The 26448-nt window shown below is 36.6% G+C and overlaps 2 long non-coding RNA genes across 5 annotated transcripts in view; both read right to left on the reverse strand.

The window, feature by feature from the left end:
* Window positions 1–5738: 5738 nt before the first annotated feature.
* LOC133271412 (uncharacterized) overlaps window positions 5739–26448 on the reverse strand; it is a 77632-nt gene continuing 56922 nt past the window's right edge. For 2 of the 4 annotated variants that reach the window (XR_009744128.1, XR_009744127.1), the window contains 2 exons: window positions 26354–26444; window positions 8244–9379 (listed from right to left, as the gene is read on the reverse strand). This is a non-coding gene — a long non-coding RNA (uncharacterized LOC133271412). Of the gene's footprint in view, window positions 7887–8243; window positions 9380–26353; window positions 26445–26448 lie in introns of those variants that run through there. The other 2 variants (XR_009744130.1, XR_009744129.1) reach the window with 2 other exon arrangements.
* Window positions 19346–20546, reverse strand: LOC133271413 (uncharacterized). The gene is made up of 2 exons (XR_009744131.1): window positions 20427–20546; window positions 19346–19554 (listed from the first exon to the last, which is right to left on the reverse strand). It is a non-coding gene; the product is annotated as an uncharacterized LOC133271413 (long non-coding RNA).

Below are 26448 nucleotides of genomic sequence, written 5' to 3' on the forward strand. Positions count from 1 at the left end.
ATCTGATTAAAATCAGTATTTTAATGTGTACTGAAGGGGAAGGGGAGAAAGAAAAAGAATCCTTGGGCACTTCAGTTTTCATAGAACTATAGAATGGCTTGGGTTGGAAGGGACCTGAAAGCTCATCCAGTTCTAACCTCCTGCCACGGGCAGGGACACCTTCCACTAGATCAGGTTGCTTCAAGCCCTGCCCAACCTGCCCTCAAGCACCACCAGGGATGGAGCAGACACAGCTTCTCCGGGCAACCTGTACCAGGGCCTCACCACCCTCAGTGAAGAGTTTCTTCCTTGTATCTAATCTAAATCTACCCTCTTTCAATTTAAAGCTATTCCCCCTTGTCCTACATGTCCACTACATGCCCTTGTAAAAGGTACCTCGCCAGATTTCTTGTATCACAGTATCACAGTATGTTAGAGATTGGAAGGGACCTCGAAAGATCATCTAGTCCAATCCCCCTGCCGGAGCAGGAACACCTAGATAATGTTACACAGGAATGTGTCCAGGTGGGTTTTGAATGTCTCCAGGGAAGGAGACTCCACAACCTCCCTGGGCAGCCTGTTCCAGTGTTCCGTCACCCTCACCGAGAAGAAGTTTCTTCTCAAGTTTAAGTGGAACCTCTTGTGTTCCAGTTTGTACCCATTACCCCTTGTCCTATCATTGTTTGCCACTGAGTAGAGCCTGGCTCCATCCTCGTGACACTCCCCCTTTAGATATTTATAGACACTGATAAGGTCACCCCTCAGTCTCCTCTTCTCCAAACTATAGAGACACAGCTCCCTCAGTCTTTCCTCATAAGGGAGATGTTCCACTCCCTTAATCATCTTTGTTGCCCTGCGCTGGACTCTCTCCAGCAGCTCCCTGTCCTTCTTGAACTGAGGGGCCCAGAACTGGACACAATATTCCAGATGCGGTCTCACCAGAGCAGAGTAGAGGGGAAGGAGGACCTCTCTCGACTTACTAACTACCCCCCTTCTAATACACCCCAGGATGCCATTGGCCTTCTTAGCCACAAGGGCACAGTGTTGGCTCATGGTCATCCTGTTGTCCACTAGGACCCCCAGGTCCCTCTCCCCTACACTGCTCTCTAACAGGTCGTTCCCCAACCTATACTGGAACCTGGGGTTGTTCCTGCCCAGATGCAGGACTCTACACTTTCCCTTGTTATATTTCATCAAGTTATTCCCTGCCCAACTCTCCAGCCTGTCCAGGTCTCGCTGGATGGCAGCACAGCCTTCTGGCGTGTCAGCCACTCCTCCCAGCTTAGTGTCATCAGCAAACTTGCTGATAGTACACTCAATTCCCTCATCTAAATCATTGATGAATATATTAAATAATACCGGTCCCAGTACTGACCCTTGAGGCACTCCACTAGTTACAGGCCTCCAACTAGACTCAGCCCCATAGACTACAACTCTCTGGCTTCTCTCCTTCAGCCAGTTCGCAGTCCACCTCACTACCTGATCATCCAGTCCACACTTCCTCATTTTAGCCACGAGGATGCTGTGGGAGACTGTGTCAAATGCTTTGCTGAGGTCAAGGTAGACCACATCCACCGCTCTGCCATCATCCATCCACCGTGTTATTTCCTCATAAAAGGCTAAGAGATTGGTCAAACATGATTTCCCCCTGGTGAAGCCATGTTGACTGCCCCTCATAACCTTCTTATCCTTGATATGCCTTAAGATGGCACCAAGGATAAGGTGTTCCATCACTTTCCCAGGGATGGAGGTGAGGCTGACCGGTCTGTAGTTACCCGGGTCCTCCTTCTTGCCCTTTTTGAAGACTGGAGTGACATTTACTTTCCTCCAGTCCTCAGGCACCTCTCCCCTTGTAGGTCCCCTTTAGACACTGGAAGCTGCTATAAGGTCTCCCCATAGCCTTCTCTTCTTCAGGCTGACCAAGCCCAACTATCTGAGCCTGTCTTGATAGGAGTGGTGCCTGATGTTGGTCTTCTGTGATGTAGAAGATAATTCTCACATCTATTTCTCTACTACTGTTAGAGCTATGAATCTTCAGCCACAAATTAAATTCTTCAAATAAAGTTGAGCTTTTGTAACTTAGGCCATACTGAATGCAGAAAGAGATCACCTCTTTCTGTTTATCTTGGAGCAGAAGATCCTGCGCCTTTAAGACTCTAAGACAAAGTTCTTCCTGGAAACCTTTCTTAAGCCACCTATTTCACCACAAAAGTGTCTTTTAAGCATGTATACATCACCAGACTTTAGATAATAACTGCTTGTATACATTTATATAGTACCTACAGCATTCCATCACCACATGGATATGCAGTGACCACCACAAGGCAGATTTTAGTTTCCCTTTACAAGCACTGAAAAACCCAAAATAATTTATACCTATCCTTCAGTGGGTTAAAGCAGGTCCAGCAGGTCAAAGGTGATCCTTCCCCTCTACTTTGCTCTCGCAAGACCTCACCTGGAGTACTGTGTGCAGTTCTGGTGTCCTCAACATAAAAAAGACATGGAACTGTTGGAACAAGTCCCAGGGAAAGCCGTGAGGATGATCAGTGGGCTGGAGCACCTCCCGTATGAAGATGGGCTGAGAAAGTTGGGGCTGTTCAGCCTGGAGAAGAGAAGGCTGTGTGGAGACCTCATAGCAGCCTTCCAGTATCTGAAGGGGGCCTACAAGGGTGCTTCAGAGAGACTTTTCATCATGGACTGTAGTGACAGGACAAAGGGTAGTGGGCTTAAGCTTACACAGGGAAAGTTTAGATTGGATATAAGGAAAAAGTTCTTTACTGTGAGGGTGGTGAGGCACTGCAATGGGTTGCCCAAGGAAATTGTGAGTGCTCCATCCCTGGCAGTGTTCAAGGCCAGGTTGGAGAGGGCCTTGGCTGACACAGTTTAGGGTAAGGTGTCCCTACCGCAGGGGGATTGGAACTTGATGATCTTAAGGTCCTTTCCAATCCTAACTATTCTATGATTCTATGATTCTATGATTCAATTTCCAGTATTTTAGACACTTAATTCTTTTGAAGAATAACATATTGGGTTTCTTAACAGATGAGAAAACACAAACTGGAAGTAAGCAGCTAGCTGCATGGGTAGCAATGTAAGCCACATAGAAAAGAACAGATTAAAGCAAAGCAAACTTGAATAAAACCAAAATAAAACAAGCCTCTTGGTAAAACTGTACCTTGTTAAATAGCAGAGGCTCTTAGCTATGCCTGCAAGAGAGTCCAACTCACTAATTAATGCTGGAGCCTGTCTCTGGCTAGTTCACTGCTGGCTTACAAACTTTTATGTTTCAAAATCTATTACCTGCATTCTCAACATAAGTTTATCTAAACACTTTCCATTAGCCAGCTTCTAAATATGATATTAAAGCATGTTAGTCTTAGGGTTTGATCACAAGGACAAGGTACTGTTCTACATTTTCACTGCAGCTCTTTAAAAATAAGCTTCTATAAACACATAAAGAGAGTGCAGACACTCTTATTTGACCAAGTTTTAACATTTATCTTATACACAATGGGGATGAAATTGGATTCAAGTGTAATTTTTACAAGCACACACATTCCCCCCCCCCCCCCCCCCCCCATTTGCAATATGGGAATGAAAAAATAGCTTGCTGTGTGCAGTAAGTTGCTGAATTCAAGTGCAATTCACTTCTGGAACCTCTGTAATAATACAACCAACAGGGGGCTGTCTGGCTACATGATGGTATTGAATCTGCAGCGAAATCCTTTTCCTATGTGTAAAACCTACCATCCCTGCACACTTCCTAAAACTGGCTGTTGCACAGGTAATTTCATAGATTTCTTACCTCCAACACAGCAGAGCTCTCCATCTTTGTCTGATACTACTGGAAATGTCTTTTGTTGTCTGAAGCTTCATTATGGATAATATAGTTTATATAGTTACTGCTATGTCTGAAAATAACAGATACTGCTTATTGGAAGAGGGAGATTTTCACATTGTCTTGACAGGAAAGGCGAGTCACAGCTGTTGCCATATGCTAAGAAGCAGTATCTATGTGAATATTTTTGTGTTAGTGTCATATGTAGATATCAATCTTTTGTAGAAGAAGCAGACCAAGATGTTGTTAGCCCCTTTGATACTTATTTAAAGGGCAAATATGCAAAGGCTGTCTACAGGAGTACCAAGAAAGGAAGAATAAGGTCCTGAATATTCCTTACATTGCCTTAAGCAATTGAAAGTAACTTTAACACTGGACTGCCATCCTTGGGAGCAGAGGGAACTTTTCCTTGGTGCCAGCACTGTTGCTCACACAGAAAGCACATTCAGCTGGCTGGGCTTACAAAAAATGAACCCAAAGTCATTCAGTGAAACCACCATGGAAGTATCAGAGCCAGGTTAATATTGAAGGAAAAAGGAAGACTCTGTCAGTCCCAAACTTGTCTGGCTTGAGAATCGCAGGACTCTTGAACCATGTTCATATATTATTGTTGACTGTTCTAGCTGGGCCAATAATATAATCCCTGAAGCTTTTCCTTTGCCTTTAGATCAGTAAAATATTAAAAATGTATACATTTGACTTTATATTCTATAATTTATACCTTGTATATTTCAAATTTTATAATACTTAAAGATTTTTGGAGTATTTTATGAGAGATTCTAAAATGTTTTACTTTTAAAACCACTTAAAAGTGTAAAAGCTGCTGACAGAAAGTTGTTTTATAGGTAATAAAGCCACATGCTTGCCCTGCAGAAACCATAGGGAAATGTGAAACTTTCTATCCATGGCTGTCTCCTATGGCTATAAACAGCAGAAGAAAGCATTATGAATATATTATTCCCATCTCTCAACAGAAGCTATGTAAATCAGTTTCTAGCTACTTAGCACTGTAGACTTCAGATTGGAGATTTGAACTGGATAAATGCTGATATAACTAATTTGTTAATTTCAGAACTTTTAAACACAGGATTCAAATTTTACACTGAGAGATGGAAGCAATATTAGATAAATTTTATTTACAAACGCAGAGCTATAAGCAAATCAAATCTGGGAAAAAAAAAAACCTGAGTTTTTGCTCCTCAAAGTCATTAAATAACTTACAACAGAAATGAACTGTTTCATTTAGGCTGCTAAGGTAATATCCCAATATTAGCTCCCTCACAGAAAGATGAACGTCACTTATGCCATTGTTTTTTCTCCACCATTTTTTCTTATTTCTGCTTACAGTTAAATATTTTCTGATACATACTTGCAACTGCCACCTTAGAAAGGAGATTCACATATATCACAGATATAAGTTTTCCTTCAAATTCTTTTAAATGAAGAATTGCTGCTCTGCTTCAATTTAAACTGTGGTAAACCAGCAGCTAACCACTTTGGATATATTTCTATCATTTCTTGAAACTTCTATGACAGGACATGGTGAGGAAGAACACAAAAGCAGTCTATAAACATTTCAAATTTTGATCATCACGGACTGAGAGAGACTTCCCCCAATATTTAACAAGATACCATGATTAGGAGAAGAGCTGAAACATTTTCAGGTCTCTATATCCAAATATCAAGATCAGAACAACTTTCACTCAATAAAGTGTGCTATATGCAGTACCAAGAAAACTGCTTTTGAAATTCGAAGAACAATGGCCTGCAAAAGTCCTAAATACATAGGTGTAAGTCACTCAACATTTCTAAAGATGCACTGTTTCCCACTGTACAGAAAAAAAACTGTGTTCATATTTTAGTTCATTCTTTTTGCAACATAGATCCTTATTGGTAAATTTATTGTAAAATATGCTGAAGCTCAAACATGAACATTACTTTTAGTGTGTAAAAGATTCTGCAGAATATTAAAGATATTACTCATGAAACCACATTACAAAAATGGGACAAACAAGTGTTTAATATTAATAGCTATATATGCAAAATGAATCCCTGACAAGACTGGACACAAATCACAACTTTTTGGAGTTCACAGGACTGGATGAATAGACCATGAATCAACAATGTGGAAACTCAGTTTCTCATCTTCAGCTGACAACAAGGAAAATTGATTACAAACCTGGTTTTTAAAAGATGCACAATACTCACCTCTTCCTCTCGGATCAGAATAAAGGCCACAGAAAATTCCTTGAGGATTACTGTAGTACAGCTGCTAAATAAAAGTGTTGTGTTTTTAAAATCAAGAACCAAAAGCCCTTCAAGGTAAGTACCCTATTTTAAGTGTGACATGGAGATGTTGAAACTATAGTAGCATGCAAGAATGTGAGGTAACTTGTTCAAGAAGAGACTCAACAGACATCATATCACATGATATTTTAATTCAAACAACATCTCCTAAGAAGCTCAGCTGCAAATGTGAACAGCCAGTGTTTCCTGTTAGGCTCTTAAGTCAGACACCTCTGAAAGGAGGAATACAAGTACTATGAAAACAACAGCCTGGTAAGCTGTTTAGCAACATATAAGGATAAAAGCAGAAAAACATCACATTCACTTCTCAGGAATTCTCATTTGACATAACCACAAGGACATGGTTTCCTCTACTTGCAGTCTTTTGTTCTGTTGCCTACAGAAATTTTCTACCTATAGCAGCATCAGGCTTCTTGTATGCTCAGCCCACAAACATCTTCCCTAGCTCAGTACCACACCAGGCTAGTCCTATCATTAGATTAAATATTCTGTATGATCATGCAGATTGCTTCATAGCATGCTAACACAAGGGGGCAAATGAAGATTGCAGAATCTCAAAGCAGGAGTTACCCAACTTCTTAGTGTTCCATTTTGTAATCGTCATGTTCTTTTCACAGTTACTAGGTTGTGTTTTGTTTCCAGCACCTCCCCCCAGAAAAAGCATTTCCTTCTTTGAGTTCCAATTCCCATATTAGTTGAAACACTTTATTTACTTCCATAATGACAATGAGAGAACTGAAGCACCTTTGACATGAAGGAAGGCCAAGAGAGTTGGGACTCCGACCTGGAGAAGAAAAGGCGTGTGTGTGTGTGTTATCTTACCAGAATTTATCAATTCCTGATGCAGGGGACAAGGGAGAGTAGCAAAGACACAGCCAGGCTTCTCTCAGCTGAGTCCAGTGACAGGACAGAAGGCAAAAGGCACAAAATGAGATGCAGGAAAAACTATCTGAACAGGACAGGTTGAAGACTCTCCATCCTTGAAGATATTGCAAACCTGACTGGACAAAGCCCTAAAAAAACCTGCTCTACCTGTCCCTGCTTGGACTAGATGATCTCCAGAGGTCCTTTCCAACCTCATCTATGTTACTTTGGAATTTCTTTTCAGGACCAAAATTAATGAAGTAGCTGAGAACGCTAAAGGTTGCCCTCTCTGTGTTGAATATGATGAGGGGGATGCAATTGCGTGATTTCACAGATGACAGCAAAACCTACTACTTAACAGTCTGCATTCCCTTCTGGAGCTGAAGCACAGTGTGCTCCTGTGAATGTTAGGAATGATCCCAGATGCGAAAGCCCCTTTCCCCAAGCCTGACTCATTTTCTTTGCCTCAGGCCAGATCCCTTTTGTCAGGCTGCTGCTTGTTCAAATTTCAACAAACAAAACCCCCCAGTTTTGCCCAACCTGTCCTAATCCGTTGAATTTTCCATTTCATCAGATCTGTCCTTCCACTATCAGTTCTCAGCTCCAACCTTTCAACATTAGATTGTTAGACTAATGCTTCTCTCACTAGTTGTCTTCATTCCTATACAGCTGCTAGTCTCAGTTTATTTTCAAGCAGGCCTACCTTCTCTTTTTGTTTTATATGAAGAAAGCATCTTTGTTCCCATACAGTTCCTAAGCCTAGCAGAAACAACCCTCTGACCTGAAAACAGCAAGCCTTCCTTTGTTAAATGAGACAACTCTTAGGATCTCAAGAGCTGCAAAGCGGAGGGAGTTCCATTCAGCCATGGGCTATGGCTCTGTCCATGCAGGTAAACAACTGGAAAATACAACTGCTAATATTATTTAAGGCAACTGTGGACTGTGCAAAATAAGATGATCTTTTCAAAGGTTTAGGATATAAATAAATTGAGTAGGCCTTCATAAGCACTTGAAGTAATTTTCTTAATCTAGACGGGAGCTTTGGTTCCTCAGCTGAGCTCTGGTTCTCACAATGCTCAAATTGTATTTTCATCATATCACTGAATTGTTACAAGCTGCTAGGGCCACCAAACAAGGCAGTTCAACCTTTCCACTTCTGCTTCTTCCCACTGCCTGCCATCCCCAGCCTTGTGCCAGTTGAAGATGAGATGCAGGAAAAACTATCTGAACAGGACAGGTTGAAGACTCTCCATCAACTATTCACACGAAGGCCTGCACTGGCACAATGAAGTAGTCAGGAACAAATGGTCTGGTTACTGGATCTTGACACAGCCATGCAAATAGACTTACTTGTTGCATGGTCTCAGATCTTTCTGAACAGCTCTTTAGAATCCCATCCAGTCCTAGAAGTCAGAGAAAAAGCCTAAATACATTAAAGTACTGGATTCTACAAGAGTCCTGGGAAGGTCCTCTGCAAGCATCACAGTTTGCAATGTGCTAACAATAATCAGTGACCTTTAAAGTGAGAGGAACAGTGGGAGAATAAGGTCTTTTTCTTTTATAACTCACTGAGGTCGGTCTTTCCAAGGATTTCTAAATTTTCAAATGGCTGAAAAGCAAGTGCAGATCTTTAGTGTTAAACAGTTACAGTCTGAGCCAAAGAGCGTTTTTTTTTTTTCCTCAGTAGTCAACCTCATTTTGGCTGCATATCTTAAGAGACCTGTAGCAGGTAAATGTAAACACAGAAATGTTTACTTTATGAAAAGCTGTAGGCTATCTAATACTGCATAGTTTTACAATTGAGGTCTGAACGGAACCGGAAATTTTAGCCAGCAGTACTTTCACCAGTTGAAATCCATAGCAGGGGCAGCAGAGAAAGGTGTGAACTTTACCAGCACATACACCAGGCTGAAATTCTATACAGTCATATAATACAGATATATGAATCACAACAACTTGAATGAAGATTCATCTACATCATGCTTGTACCTGTGCAACTGCACCAGTAGCATGCTTGTGAAGCCTTAAGTCACAACAAAACTCCAGTGGAGACAAGCTTTTTTTCCTCATTTTAAAACATCTATACAATATATAAAGTTGAAGTTGTGAGCACTTATTTGAAAAAGGCATATGTATTTTAATGGTAAAATACAACAAGGCTAATAAAATGAGATTAGAAAGTGATACTGAGTCATGATAGTGAAGAAAATAAAATCTTAAAAGGAAACACACTTGAAGATCTTGACTGTATCTAAAATTAGTGACATTTACATAACCATTAGTCTACATTTGACTCACCACACAGTTCTTGCATACAGCTTTTAAAAGGAAAGGAGCCCAAGTAATTTCCATTCTCACTGCAGCAATTTCAATCATCTCAATGAGATTCCCCTGCAAGTGAAAAATCTTAGTGAAAGATGAGGAAAAAAAATTAGTAAATTCAGTCAGATACACAGTTTAAACTTCTAACCATAAAACTGTTGCCTGTCTATAGGCTTTGTGATTTAAGAAATTAAATGTTTAAAAAGTTACATTAAAAACTTAAGATATATTTGCTATGTTTGCTCACTTGGCTAAAAGCATGACAAAACATTTCCCAGTTCCACTCATTGAGAAAATGCTGTAAAGATGAACACACAATTTTAAGAGTTTTAATAAAGAAATACTGATATTTAAAGTAAAACCATTTTAGTATTTTTTTCATACAAACACACTTACCAAAGCATTGTTAGACAGGTATAGCTTGAGATGGCTCCTTTAACAAACCCAGCTTCAGTGTAAACCAAAGCATTCAAAGTTGTATGTGCCTGTTTTATATTTGCCATCAGATACTATAAAGTCCTAAATATTATTCCTGAACAGATGTAAATACAAACAAAAGCCAAGAATGTAAACAATCAGCACAAATTATAACAACAAAAAGGCATCCGGAAATACATGAAATACCCTTTTTCATGACTCACATGCAGAAGTGGCTAGCCTTACTTCAGCAGCACAGTTAATACTGGAGATATTTACAGTCTTAACACCAATATTTACGTGCTGCTAAGGTATGACAGACATCAGCATCACAAGATTGACTAATTCGTAAGTGGTATTTCTCTTCAGGATGATGAAATCCTTGTTTTTTTGAGGCAGCACAATATGGCCTGCACCTTTTCAAAACCCACAAACCATTATGTGCTGCTACGTTATGCCAAGGTGTCTACCATACTTCAAGGAAATAGAAACACATACTGAAAGCTGAATGCAGAATTTTCTTATTGAACATTAATTTCCATGTAGCGACATCAGCTGTATTAATAAACTATAAAATGTGTATTAGGCATTTTTCCATTGCCAAGCTGTTTATTCATATTGAAGCTCTAGATCTAGACTTCATTGTCAACTGTGCACAATACCTTCATGGGACACAAACCAGGAACTGAACAATTGTGTGCCTGATTAGGGGAACTAAAGGATATGCAGATGTTTACTTCAAAACAAAACAAAATGTTTGGGTTATTTTCCAATCTAACTTTTGGTCATCTGGAAGCCTGATGTGGGGAAAAAAAAAACCAAAAACGCAAAAAAAAAACACAAACCACCAAAAACTAAACAAACAACCCAACCAAAAAACAAACCAAAACTCAAGAAAACCTGTCAACTTTCATGTGTAAGAAAATAAGAGTTAATTTCAAAATAAGCTTCTGTCAAGTACTGTGTCAGTCTCCAAGCAGTTTGTTACATCTGCAGGCTACTCTTTCCCACAATTTTGGGGCAGACAGATTTACAAGTGCTTCTTAAACCATTTCAGATGAAAAAAAAAAAATATAATAACTCCCCCCCCACCCCCAAGATTGTTAGCAAGAACAGTAACTTATCTGTTATTAGGATTAGGAGTTCATCTTCTAGAATGACCATGCTACTTTACGTGTAGAGGTAGACAGGGAGTTCACATCCCAGCCAGATATCCTTTTGTTACACTAAATTATGCAGCATTTCAAGTGTGTACAGTCCTTTCACTGGTTCCCTAGATAACCAAATTATTAAGACAAAAAATACATACACAGCATGGACCTAAGCACTCCATTCCATTGTAATGAGCCTTTACTCAGTTCATGATAAAACAGCTTCTGTAAATTATCAGGACTATCTGTAAGCACAAAAATGTTCAGCAGGCCACAAGGGGAAGTAAAGTTCAGTTAGTTTTCATTTTCTCCCTTCCTATTTTTGCTCCTAGAGTTACACAGCAGGCTGATCTCTGCAAGAAGGGTTTGTTGCTACAAATGTGCCATTAAAGTGAGATTTGCCAGTGTAAGAGTTTACAGGTAGCTGCAGCAACAATGAGGTTTTTACACAGCTATCAGGCTAAAAATGCTCATTTAGGAACTGTATAAGAGACATTTCCAGTATATTTTAAACATGCACAACTATATTTACACATTCCCTCCCTCTTACTACCTATATTTACTCATTTATCTTAAACTGGACAACTATAAAATAGGCAAACTAGATTCTATAGGCACAACTTACAAAGTACCTTGGTGAAGTAAACCTGAATGCAGAGTCAAAATAAACTTAACTGTAAAGGAATGCTGTGACAGCTGGCCTCCCCCCCCCCTTGAAGAAACTGTGCTAAGGAAAATCCAATGGAGAAAGAGGTTGAGAAAAATTTCCACCATACGTATCTGTAACATGGAAGTCAAAGATGAACATAGATGCAGGTAAAAATGCTAGACAGCAGTAAGAAATGTGGAAATAGAATACAAAAGATGCTCTCCAGCAAGAGAAAACACTCTTACTTGTAGATTTACCTTAAAAGATTGAAAGGAAATTACTCAAATAAAATAGCTGCAACACTTAATACCTTTAGAAGTACGTTTCTTATTTGTATGTTCAGGCCAAATTCCTCATTTGTAAACTACATGTGTGTTTAACTAGATATTGTTGTTTCATTTGCCTATTTGTTTTTAGCTTTTAGCTTCACCATGGAGGTTTTTTTTCCAGTTGCATAAGTAAATCCCTCTAAAATTAAACTAGACATATCATGAAATGAAGACTTGGCAAGACTATTATGCTATTTTCTACAGTAAGTACACTGATAAGAGAACTTACAGGTAATTCTCCCCACCCACCCAAAACATGAACACAAAACTTCACATGCGTTACAGGATTGAGGGTGGAGTGGAAGTAGTTTATGGCTTTGGATCTTTTTTTTTTTCTTTAAACTTTACTACCAAAAATGCTCCAAAACAAACCAACAAACAAACAAAATCAAACACAACTGTATCTATTTTCTAAGTTGCTATTAAAACGATATTTTATCTGTAAGGAGAATAAGCAAGTTTTCACGTAAAAATTAAGACACTATATGTGAGAGAAGGAGTGGAAGGGGGTTGAAGAACAGGAAGGATGAAAGGAAGAAGACTAAGATAAAAAGCACTGACAGCTAAGCCAGAAGTCTGAAATCCATGAGTGTCTGCACAAAGCTTTGTACCTCTATGTTTTGTTCACAGAGCTAGTATAGTCATACTATAAAGAGTGCTTCTCCTACCTCTATTGTATCTTAAGATGGAGTTTGTGGGTGAGAGACAGAAGACCTCTATCGATGCAGAAAATCATGTATGCAAGCATTTCCATTAGATTCCCCCCAAGTCCCTGGAAGCAAAAGGTCTGATAAGGAAGGTGGAAGGAAGGATACTGAAGACACAGAACTGAAATTCAACAGAAGCAGGTTCTCCACACATACACAGAAGCCAGGAATACCATTAGAAAAAAAAGCTGGTACAGTAAAAAAAAAAAAAAAAAAAAAAAGAAAAAAAAAAGGGTGTGTTATTTTTATATTGGGGTGTTCCCAATATGGGGCCTTTCCTTGATTTCACTATTAGTTGATTTCTCAAAGACCAGGCCTAATAAAAAATATCACGTTCAGTTTTATTGGTTTATGTTTAGGAGTTTATTACAACATGAAGCCCAATCCAATCCCTTTCTGACCCCATGAAAACCAGCTACATCAGAATTTCTGGCTACTATAACTACTAATAAGCTCCTAAAATGCTACTGTAACTACTAATAAGCTCTTTAAGTGCTATGTAACATATTGTATCAAAAAACGTACCACTAGCCACCAATCTGACATTTAGTGATCTGGAGTAAAACATATCAAGGCCTTTCTATTAAGTACTGTATATTGTCTCAGTTGCCCCAGAACATAAGATAAAACACTTCCCTTGTGCCTTTTGCTCATACAACAAAAACACTCTTCTGATATTTCTTGGCCAAAACACCTTCCTCATCGATAGGTACACATAATTTGCACACAACCATATTCCATTGCTTTTGCTACTTACTAATGCAAAGCAATACAGTTCCACTATAAAAACAAGTCTTGCTTCACTGTTTATTGTGACCCTTTCCCAACCTTATTACAGTTTAAAATTAGAAATATGAAGGTGAAAGACACCCAAAGGCTCTTGGTGTCCCACTGTCTAAAACAGTACATTATTTGTCCACCAGTGCTACTCTCTCCCACTGCACAGACATCAGAGTACATCTCTATAGCTCAGCTTTCCCAGGTTAGGTTCTTAGTTTGAACTAGAAATGAGACAGGCTTTGCACTCAAATGGCACAGTATGAAGTTAGGCAGCTCTGACAAGTGTGTCCTGTTCTGTGCATTCCATGATAACTTACTCATATGGTAGACAGGACGTTTTGCAGTGATACACTTTTTGGACAACTGCTGGTGAATTTGCAAAGCTCTCCTCTCAGAGCTCACAGTTCAGTGCCACGAATACATCATTAAATATGAATAAATACACTGACAGTTCAACTCTTGCTGCAAATATGTATTGTTTTTAATACTAAATTCATCTCTGAAAAAGACAATTAAAAATAATCTCACTTCACTATTAAGAAATCTAAACACTTTTATTCCCAAACATCAAAACTGTAAGACCTAAAAATGTATGTAGCTGTATCTTGATAATATGCTGTTTACTTCTCCCCCCCCCCCCCCCCGTTTAAACAATAGTAGTTTCACTTTATTTTTGTCATATACTTACTCAACACTGTAATATTTATACTGCAAACACACTGAAATTTATAATTCTTGCTCATTCTTAAAACTTATATTTAGAAGTATATTCTTTTACTTCTGCCTTCTGGTTGCTTTTGTTAAGGAAGCTCCTTTCCCCCTAATTCTTAATGTCAGCAGCCTTTAAAGTGATATGCATATTTTAAAAAGGAGAAAAGATTCAACTGAAATATTTCAAAGTATTACTTTAAAGCTATCAGTGTACTTTTGGCTACTATCACACTATTATTTGGTTTAGGTATAACCTATGATATTTGGTTAATTCGCTCAACTTGATTTAGGCTGCTTTATGATCATAGAGGAAGAAGAATTAAGAGAATAAACTATACACCTTAATTGCTATTCTCCTGAAGTAATAGTAAGATTTTGAACTCATGTTTAAGGCTGCAATTCTAAAATACAATCTGTCTCCAACCTAGCAACTCTGTGATAGGGTTGGGTTTTTTAATAATTTTTTTTTTATTAAATGACTGTAATCCATCAATAAATTAGCCCCACTTTACGTCAAAAAGGAGCAGTCATTAAGGACTGAGCTTATACACACTCTCCATGTATAATAGATCTCTCCATACATTCAACCAAGCAATTAAATATTTCCAAGACTATTATCAAACTTAAAAAATTACAATTAATGCTTTGGATAATTTCCTGAACACAAAGATTTTAACAGAGATATCTAGCACCAATCTGTAGTTTTGCTTGTAAATTATGGGTAAGGTCGAGCATAAAAATTTTGACAAAGACTGACTGTTAACTATTTTCTGATCATGTCAACTCTTTTTGCCATAGGACCATGGCTGGGGGAACTGCAGAAACTGTTTGCAATGTAAAGTATTAATAATGAAAGTTAAGCAGATAAATGCTGATTATTGTAATCTACTACTACTAAATTTGAAGCATCTATATCATGTGTCCAACCATCTCTCCAAGGATCATGAACAAACATATTTAGACTAGCTGGAGAACTACTGCATAAGATAAACATAAAAAAACAAACCCAAAGCCAGCTAAAAATAAAAACCAGGAAGTAAAACCATCAAGAAACTCAGAAGTATATAAATACCTGGAAATTTGTAAGTGCAGTTATTATCTATCAGCATCAAATTCAGTTTTACATCTTTTTTACTTCATCCCAGTATTCCAACCTCTGCTTAAGCTAGTTTATCTCATATTCATTTTTATGAGGTGCAGTAGTCGCCCCTGCCCTTGCAGTCACAAAAACAAACCAAAGTGAAGACAGTAATTTGGTGCTGCAGTACTGATGCTTCCATTGGAGCAGTGAATAGCAACAAAAATACAGAGGATTTATCTGGAAGGCAAGAAACTAAAGGTGTTCAGTTCTGACTTGAACAAGTACAGGATGTCAAGCAGTTTTTATAACTTGCTAGCTTAAAAAAAAAAAAAAAAAATCAACCACCCCCCCAACCCAACAACAAAAAAAAACAAACCAACCAGAACTAAGGGAAGCTGATACAGCACACAAATATTATCAATGTATATTTTAGAATATTATCTGTATATTTCAGTATCAACTCTAGATTAAAAATAAAATCAAATAAGACTAACTACTCCCACCTCTTTTCCCAGCTTCTAAAGAGTGTTTTGTCAGATGTAGATGCATTAACTAAACTGCTATATGAAATACTTTACAGGGAACTTGTAAAGTGTAACAAGCTCTGGGTTCTAACAGAGTTGGTAAAAGTTTTATTTCAGAAAAGCTTTCCAGATCCCTCTTGATTGCACGCAACTTTTAAAAATCTGTCTTCCCTGCACCTTTGGCAGGCACACAGGAAGAAAACTGTGTGAACACTTTCAATCTGTATCAGCATTCTTTCTGCTTGAAAGGACATATAGGAAATTAAGAAAACTGAAGAAACATTTTCTGTGTTCTGTGAACTTTTACATTTCATTTAGTGGTCATGAAAATGTTCCTTTCCCTCATGATTTTATCACAAAAAATATTAATACTCGAGTGGCAAAAATAAAGCCAGCTCTGTCTTAAAATACAAGTTCAGTTTCTATATCAGTATTTTAAGCAAAATTCATAACACCTTTTCAGATTAAAATAAAAATCCATATATATTTTTTCAAGCTCTCCAAGAAACATATCCCTAGATTATTACACTATTACCTTCAGAAAATATTATCCTAGATTATAGTACATACAAAACCTGAACTATATAGAATCATTGCTGGCAAAAGAGAAAATGGAACAATCCTCTCCAAATAACAATACCCATACAATACAAACCAACTATATAATGGAGAGTTATTAAGATAGGGAAAGAGGTTCTCCTCTTGAATATATCAGATTCTTTAAAAAAAAAAAAAAAATCAAAACCTAACAGCTAGTAGTTTTCTGACCTTTTCATTCATTTCTAGCTTTCTTAAAGAATTAATAATAATAACAATAAAAAATATCTCAGAGGACTTTCACGTTAGCCCAGGAAGCAGTCACAATCCTAGCGTAAGATTGTGTGCTCTCCTAAGCTGGCACCAGTCTTTTATGAAAGCAAGCCACATAAGTATTGCTGTTTAAATCTTCTTTCTCTACAATGTACAGCAAAGCATTTCTTGTCCTCAACAGAATACTTAATGCTTAAGTAATATTTTGCAGAAACCCTGGTCTATGCACAGGATCAGTTTTCAAAGTACTGCTGGGAAAGTGGAAAAATACATTAGTCAGTGTTAACCAGACTGACCTCCTAGTTGCTATCTTATCTGAAATTGGTAAATAATAATAAATCATACAACAGTAATATAGCAATATATATACAGAAAAGGGACTGATATGCAAATAACACTGCCTGCACTACACAAAACCACAAATCTTAAATTTTTGTTTTGGTACATCTCAGTATAGCATGGGACTATAACGCTTAAAGACAAAAACCAGGCGCATAGCTCAGAATTCAACCCCACTTGTAAAGGGCTAAATTTGCTGCATGTCTGCTTCCAAAGATTTAGGGTCAGAGTGACAATGCTACAATACAAGGGTCAAAGCACAAAAAGACCAAGGCCACAGAACAAAGAGCTTTTCGTGTCCTAAAAGAAGTTGCTTTTTGTAAGCCTGCCTTCTGGCTCAGACAGTAAATTTGTCTTTTTCTTGACATCATCCCTACATGGCTTCCATAAAATGCCAGACAACCGTATGACTTACAAAACGTGAGACTGAACTCTTAGAAAGAAATCAACTCAATTGTTACAGGAATCCACTAGTTAACAGCAGAGGAACACCTCCTAGTAATTGCTAGAACTTTCATGATCCTTAGCTGTATTTCTACAGCTTTATTATTTAATCAGTCACTTCAGCAGAAGTTTCAGGTGTCCTTAAACCTTTGGAGTACAGCTTCCCAGCTATTATATCTGAGATTTTTGTTAATTTAAGGGTAGGTGAGGAAACATACAGCAGCAGCAACTCAGAAGGCTGTTTCAATCTTCCCCCTACCCCTCTGTGAAATATTAATAGAAGAGATACCATCTAACACAGAAATTAGTATAGTCCCTTTCCAAAATATTTAGGGGTTGGTTCCCCAGCTCCCTATCAGTGAAATCCACTACTCACAGAACTGTATGCACTGCAAATAAAATGGTGCTTTCTAAGGCTGACACCGATTGCTAAGCAGTGAAGTTCATTTTTCCAACTAGAAAATGAACTTCACTTAGGATATGCTTTTTCAAAACAACAACAATAAGTTTTGCCAAATGAAAGGAACTTTATCCACTGGAGAGGAAGAGGAGAAAAAAAAGGGGGGGGGGGGAGGAAAAAGATAAGGATGCTGTGTGTCTTTTATGGCTTTATATTAAGCCAGATTTTCAATATTTCACTAGCAAGCTTAAAGTAAAACCATTCTGAATTAACTAGAAGTTAATATATTAAGAAAAAGAATTACAATACCTAAAGAGCACAAATAGTAAAAAGAATAAATAAAACTGTACTCTCAGTCCTGTCAAACTGAGTAAATATCCACTAACTAAAAAGAAGACATTAATCTCTGAACAATCAGCATTTGACTTTTTTCCTGGTTTTTTTTTTAAAGGCTAGTTGACAGTACATTCTTTGAGCAAGTAACAGTCTTGCAAGAAGTCTCTCTACTTCATAAACCAAACCTATATGAAGGAATTGGAACTATCATTAAGTTGTACATTATCTTTTTTAGCAGGTCTAGAGGACGACATTTTGAAAATCAGATCTTCCTTACTTCAAATAATTATTTTCCCCTTCAAAACAGATGGCTTCTGCCTTCAAAGTTACTATATTTAATTTTTTTTTCAGTCCTACTAACTTACTTGAAAGCTGGAAATGGAGATTTAGATATATGGAATTAGGTGAAAAAAAATACTAAAAACTTACCTTTTGACTGGAGATCTACAGTGGTTTTTGAGTCTCAGTGCCAGCAAAACAAAAATTTTATATTTTCAAAAGGAAGCAGATTGCTTTTACACTGCATTAAGCTATAAGATGTCCGATTCTTATTTTAAACATTAAATGTATCATCATGGGTTTTTTCTTTCTAAAAATCTAATACAATCAAAGAAATCTTACAGGAAAAGCCTAGTGTAACATATGAAAGGCCTACTCCAATCATCCTACACTTTCTGAAGGGAATGATTACTCCTCATCTCTCAAGAAGCACTGGTGCGAGTATACTGATTCTCCTTGTGGTGAATAGCAGCCCACAAGTTAAGGAACTGATGCAAACTGGCAGATTTCCCCTTCTAATTCTGAGTCATATGCGTCATCTTTTTGTCAAAAGCTGGGAAGAAAAAGAGTCTCTCTTCCAGCCTGCCACATGAAACCACCTGCTTAAAGATAGAACAGACCAATATTGCAATACTGGTCTGTGCATTGCTGGTACTTACACATTTGTTCTTGCTTTTTTGAAATAAAGAAAATTCTGAAGACAGCCTGAATGTTAGCTTAACAACAGAACTGGTCTCTTTGATTTACAGCCAAAAATCAAGCTGGTAAAAGGAAAAAAAAAAGACACAAGACTCATGTTGGCACAAAAATGCTTATTCTTAATTCGGCAGTGTCTTACCTGCAAGACTTAGTATTCAGTTCCTTAAAAGCTTACGTGCATGCTCGGTTTAAGTATTCAGCCAGATTTGGTATAAATATTCACATTCCCAAAATCAAGAGTTCATGTGTGTGATTAAGACCTCTTTATCACTGCACATGATCATCAAATTATTCTTCAACAGTGCCCCTGCCCCAAAACCTCCCCTAAGCCCCAGAGAATCTAAAAACTTGAATGGGTTAAATTCCACATGTTCTACTATTTCTTTTTCTTTTGTGCATTTTGCAATTTAAGAAGTGAGAAAACTATTTTCTTCTTTCACAGATTCACCAAGGTCAGTCATTGTTGGACTATATACTGTGTGATGACACAATCTCTCTCTTCCAAAGGCTCCAGCACCGATTAAGGTTGGGCACATCGCCTCCAGCTGATTACATATTTTCAAATTGCAATGGAGTTGCTGATCAGACCTGCAGAAAACAGGTGCAAATGTTTACTGTAACAATGTATTGTAGTATTTCTATTGATTTGTGGCACTGCCATAGTGATTGCAAGTATTCCTTATAAAATTGATTGTATTCCTTATAAAAATCCTTGAGAACAGTTAAACCAAGAACAAGTTTTAGACATTTATACTAACTTACATGAGAGAATGCAAAGATAATACTACTTGAAAAAATGGTACAGAGTTCAGAATGATCATGCCATTTTAATCTTAGGGGTTTATATAAAAATAAAATGTACAGTAATATATGATATCTATGTATATAAAACCAGAGAGACAGGTTTAAACACACACATTTATAGAATTGCTTGTTGAAATTTGTACTGTGGCAAAAGCATTTATATGGCTCTCAATATAATGAGAGAATTTGCATTCCTAAAATAAGAATTCTTGAGTGCTTTTCAAGAACCATGACATCACCACTTGCATTACAGGTTATTATTTACAAGCATTCAAGATGTTCTGTAAATCTATAACGAACATTGCAACTGTGAAAACTGTCATTTATTATGTAATGCACTGTTATATAAATTGTTTAAATTGTGCACAATAAACACAGATGATCTCTCTCAGCCAAAATATTAAATACAGCACCTGATTACTCATCTTCAACTAATTTTTTTTTTTATGTTTGGTGTAATATATTTTCCTTGATAAAATTATGGACAGAGTATCTCTCTGGTGATTCTGTTTGTGGTGTGTGTGGTTTTTTTTCTCCCCTTTGGTTGGTTTTGCTTTTTTTTTTAATTTTACATGAAATGAATTATTTATAAGTCTTATTAATTGCATAACTTTGCAGTATTTTGCAAAAAATGCATAAGAATATATTTTACTCACCATATATTCTGTTTTCCTTGATATTTAACAAAAGGCGCTTAAATTTCAGTACAATATTACCTTCCTTCCCAAACCCCAGTATCTTTCAGACAAAGGGTCAATGTAGCACAGGGCAGCAAATTAAAAACAAAACCCACCAACTAAGTTTTACCTTTTTGACAGTGGCAAGAGTGAGTGAGGTAAGACAACGTGGAAGATGTTCCTTAACTTCTAATTCACCAATGCATAAGAACTGGCTTAGCTTCCTCCTCACTCAGTAGAGCACTCAAGGCCATGAAAAGCGACTTAAATAAATTGTTTAGGAGGGTAATCAGAAAGACCAGATTTGCCTGGAGAAGACCCTTGGAAAGCCTCCGTGAGCTCTGCCTTTTTCAACACAGGGCCACACCAACTTGCAACTGTTCAGGGGTAAGCTGCTGCTTTGAATTGCCCTCTAGTGTCAGCCTTCGTGAATTCCTACCTCAATGACAAATTCTGTTCAGGTTTTTACATAATGGAAAGTGGGTCAGCAACATAAGTTATATTCATCTAAAAATAAAACAAACAAAAAAATTGAACAGCAATTTGAATGATCATTTTCAGGTCAGAAGACCATGAGGTTGACAAATTAAGGATTACACACTGAAAACACAAGAAGAAATCTATATCTCTAAACAGAAAAAAAAATAAAATATCAAGACTAAATCTAAGAGATAACTTACCAACATTCTTGTATTTTACATTTCAGTTAGTTTCTTATGGAACTTCACAAAACTATTTCTGAAGCAAACAGTCTTCACAGCCAAATTCACTGTAATTACAGTGACATAGCTGGGATCAAAACCTTAATGAAAATTGAAGAGTTACTGGTGTAAAAACAGAACACAGTCTAGCAGTACTAATACCCTGGAAGGAATTATTCTCCCACTGCTAATTCAAGAGTCTCCTAGTTACACTCTAAAAACTAGATGCAAAACAGGCACCATGCAAATGAAGATCCAGATTTTCAACCTGGTAATTCCAAAAAGAAGAGTGCAAGCGTTTTCCTGTGAGTTTATATCAAACCATATTTTACCTACTCTTGAATTTGATTAGAAAGGCCATGAACCTAGGACTTAAAGAAGTCTAGAGAACATAGTCATAACACTTGCATATCAAACAGCCTATGGATACCATTATCTTAAATATCATTACCAGATACCAGTATCTTAAATACCATTTAGATGAGCATATGACCCTCTATTTAAAAAAATCAGTTTGGTTATACAGAACTACAATCCCTAACTAATACTCAGTCTGCCTGAGAACTCAAACATACTGTTAGTGAGATGATAAAACAAATGGAAAAAAACCCCAACACACTGGACTGCTGCTTGTGTAACCCCCGTGCTTGGCATTAAAAGCATCATTCTCCCTTCTCCTGTGAACCTGGAAAAACAATCCTTTGGTGTGGGGAGCCTGAGGACAGGGTAACCAGTACATATACATTCTTTTTGACAGGGAGTTTTTTTGCCTGTGCAAGACACTGATGTAAGTGTGATAATTTCAACAGAAAACTCTGTTCTGCAACAGACTTTTGAAAATGTATTTTGATTTAGAGATACACCTTCTCATAAGACCCATGAGAAGGTTTCACAGAAGATGAAGCATCTTCCTTTTCCAATTCCCGATCTTGACTAAAATATGGACTAACTTGTAAGAAGAAGAAGCAAAGTGTTTTCAGAATTACTGAGGTGATAACACACTTAAGGCCACAGTATACACCCATTCTACCAAGAGAAAAATTTTGCTCCATAGGAATATAGAAATTCCAAAGCCAAACTTTTGCTTCAGCAGAACCACTTGAATTCCTGTCTAAATCTGAAAGTGACTTATGTTATGCTGTATCTATTCTGAAGTAAGAAATTAACAGTTAAAGTTGGGAAGACCATAATCATGTTAATAATTACAATACTTTCAAAATGTTTATGTCCACTTTCATAGTAATATTTAAATCCATTTCTTTCTGTGAGGAGAGGGGAAATTAAAAGAAAAAAAACAAAAAACAACAATTAAAAAAAAAAATCACTCTTCATATGAACTAAGAGGCGGATGGATCAAATCATTACAATCTTTGATCTGAAGGCTGAAAAAAACCAACAAAACCCCCAGAACAAGAAAACCCATAGGACACCCAGATAAAGTAAAAAGCAAGCTCTATGCATATAGTGGGTTAATGGAAAGGTGTAAACCTTTTAGAGATATTTACACATTGATGAGATTTCCAAGTGCTGCACAAATTTTAAAAAAAATACCTATTGCTGATTTCTTGCTTTGAACAGATTATGTTAGTAGTGTATTTTGCTACAAAGCACCCATTTCCTCAAAATACTGGTGTAAAAATTCTTAACAATGTAACAGAAAAAGCTTGTTCTCTGTAAAAAAATAAACCTGCCCCCAAATAGTCAGAATAAAAAAAAAATTACTGTGAATATCCATATATTTAAAATAAATTTAAAATTAGCAAAGCTAGAAACAGGGGTTTATTCAAACACACTACTTAATCAGCAACTGCACCTTCATACATGCCCTTTTTCATGTTAGTGTGTGAACAGCAGTCTAAAACAAGGTGGATTAACAATCCATCAATACAGTAGCTTACCATTTAAGAACTTGAATTACATTTCTCACTTGCCCACCCACAGCTTAAATTTACGGGTTTACATAAATTTCTACTTAGGTTTTGGTTGAAATAAATAAATATATAAAATTCAGAGTAGTAAAGAAAGGGGCAATGCCTTACTTTCATATATTTGCATTTGAGTGAGAAGGATAAGCATTTAAATATTCCAATTAGCATGTTGTAACTATTTTTCCTAAAGAATTTGTATGTCATTTGTTTTTCTTTTCCTATTGCCTTGCAAGACCATTTTATCAACAGACAAGGAAAAATGAGGTGTAAATATACCAGTCTTAAATCCTTCCTATATACATGTTTCATTAAATGCCTAATCTAATAATAAAAGTTAATGTCTATTTAAGTCTAATAGTATACAAAACTACATTTAAAAATAATGTTAGGGCTGGATCTAGTTTAAATTAACAAAATTCAGAAAATTCAGTTGTTTCAGATTTCAAAACTTTAAACAGCCATGCCTAAGATGTCATAGGGTTTCAAACAATGGCTGATTTTACATGTGTTGTAATAAGCAGGCATGGGTTGCATTTATAGCTACATATCTCTTTCAGGAAAACTATTTAAGTTGCCTTTGAAAAGCAAGAAAAGTCCTTAAAGAAAGTATAAGAGTGGACAAAATCTGCAACAGTTTTTGGATGAGCAATAAGCATGCATTTCAGTTTTCAAATCATGATTCAGTCAACAAGGTCCTGTAGAGCCTCAAGTGTGTACCTAAAGTACGAATAGTAAAAGTGGCCATGAAAGGTGACACGAGAAGCACTTCAGCAAAGAAGTCTGTACATTTTATCTTTTCAGCTTTCTTACAATTAGGTATTGCAAAACAGTTCATGAAGTCAAGCATATAATTTGCAATAGCCCCACCAACTATTTTTAAGGAGCAAGTACTGCAGCCCTTATTTCAGGATCAGTTTACAACAAAATAATGGGAATTTTGCTAAAAAAAGAACTACAATAGCAGAGGCTAAGAGTAAGAAAATAAAGCAAATACACCCCACGTGTCTCTTTAAAGTTCCACCTACTCTCTGGGTAATGAAAGAGCCATGCTAACTACCAAATACAAAATAATTCAATTAAAAAAAAAAAAAACAAAACCAAATTTCAGCATAAAAATGTTCTAGAGCAAATCAACACCTAGAAAGTGGATTCTAATGATAGTAACAACTGCAGCACTCTTGAAAGATACTTGAGCCTGTAAATGAGTAAGACTCAATTACTCCATTACTGCAAAATTCTTCTGACTTTATAAAAATTATTTAAACTTGTCTCAAAGTTCAAAATACTCCAATATCTTTTATTCATTCAAGGAAATAAAGTTTGCTTCTAATGAGAACATAATTCTGCAAATCCTTATTCATGGTTTTGAGTCATTAGGACTACCTGTGTATTTAAAATTTTGCAGAATTAGGCCATAAATTTAAAACCCCTTTGATTTACAGTTGTGAACCAGAAACCTGCTGAATAAGAATCTATGAGAAATACTCTGAACTTGTGTCAGACCAAGGAACAGTCCATCAAGCTTTCACCTTTTAAATATCTCACAAGGGAGCCTTAGATACCTTTGCCTTGCAATATAATCCTGATTTTCATTAACATGAATGTAATTGCTTTTGTACAGAAAAAAAAATGAAATTCAAATAAGTGTGCTGCGAAACCCTTATATTCCTCAGATAACAAGAAAAAAAAAAAGGAAAAAAGTTAAAAAAAATAAAAAAATCCCTCAAACCAGCACTGCAGTACATTCAGAGCAGTTTCTGGACACACTGTGAAATATTTATTTATTTGGAAGCATATTAAGCATGTTACCCAAACACTGTTAGAGCATTAATCAAGATACTTTCACTGTGTTTAATCACAGAAAGAAGGAAAGGTTAAAAATTAAGAATTACCTATGCACTACTCACAAGCTGAAAATCTTTTGTAAAGTTATGTTTCACTTCCTATACTTTCTGTATTCAGAGCTTTGTTTGTCAACTGATAATTTTCCATAGGAGGTCTTAACTATCCTGAAATCATAGTATTATGTGAAAAATATATTCAGAACATATCTACTTTGGATACTTCTGTAACAGGAGGTGTATTACTGGTAAAAGCCAGCAGTTCTTCAGCTAACTAGCCATTAGTTACAACAATAAGGAAATATGAAATTTACACCTCGCTGGATTTGCTTGGTGTAAATTAGAGTTACTGGGATAATCTAAAATTTTAGGGTTTAAAAATTCTCTCATTTTATGGTACAATTACTTCCTACAAAAAAAAGAAAAAAATAAGAAAAAATGCTCTTGAAGACAGACAGATCTGATTATGGATAAAAACTGGATTCCAGCTGAAAGCTGGAATTGCTAAAGTCACAACATGTTCATAAAATTTGTTGTACTGTAATATATTTTGCCGAAGATAAAATATTACAGTTTTTACTACTCCATTTATTATTTAAACAAATTTACTCAATCCAAGAGCAGTTAGCTATTTTAATTTCAATCATCTATGTAAATGGTTAGTTAAGATTATTCATATACATGTAGATAGGTTATGATTACTCTGAATGGATTTCTCAGTTTCAGCCAAATTAGCACTTCTAGTGCAAAGCAGGACTTGCAATATGAGTGTAGTATAGTCCATATAAAATATTCTTAAATGCTCACTGGTTTACTATATAATATGCATTTCCCAGCAAAGAAAGAAAATAAATAAAAATTTTGACTATTATGGTACAGACAGAGGGCTCTGAAGACCATTTTCTTCCCGTTTTCTACTTCTTTGCTTGTCAGGTAGCTAGTTTACTAATGCCTTTAAAAACAAATTTTGCATAGTACATTGAAATGCACTCAGCTAGCTCTCTATTCTAATCTTTAATACACCACCCCAACAAAAAAAAAACACAAACTAGCTATTTAAAAATAAACACTATATCATCCATACTTTGGGTTCGGATTAGCAACATTTCAGTTGGAGTAACTCCCAAAACAAGAACATAAGAACAATACTATATGGAGAATTTATGCAAGTCTAATGATCAAGGCTGTTGCAAACTCAGCTTTTTATACATACTTTTGGCCACTTCATTTCCTTTTGAGCACAGCCTGTGCTAGGACTTTTACTTAATCTTTTATTATTTTACAGAAGGAGTGTAAAGAAGAATTATTTTAATAAAAAACTTGAACAAACCCAGCAGAACTGACCTATTTTGAATAATCTCAATAAGCTATACTACTGTATACTTGTTTTTAATACAGAACATGTGCGATAAGAGAAATGTTAATATAATATATACCATTCTCATGCTCCATCAACCTTCCAGAGAGTTTTTCAATCACAGGAGCAAGCCGTTCTCCAAAATCAGCTCTCTATTGAAAGGTCAAAACCTGC

The sequence above is a fragment of the Pezoporus flaviventris genome, unplaced genomic scaffold (assembly GCF_033815535.1).
Source record: "Pezoporus flaviventris isolate CSIRO_AGI_PZ_B2104156 unplaced genomic scaffold, CSIRO_AGI_Pfla_v1 ptg000025l, whole genome shotgun sequence".
Classification (NCBI taxonomy): Eukaryota; Metazoa; Chordata; class Aves; order Psittaciformes; family Psittacidae; genus Pezoporus; species Pezoporus flaviventris.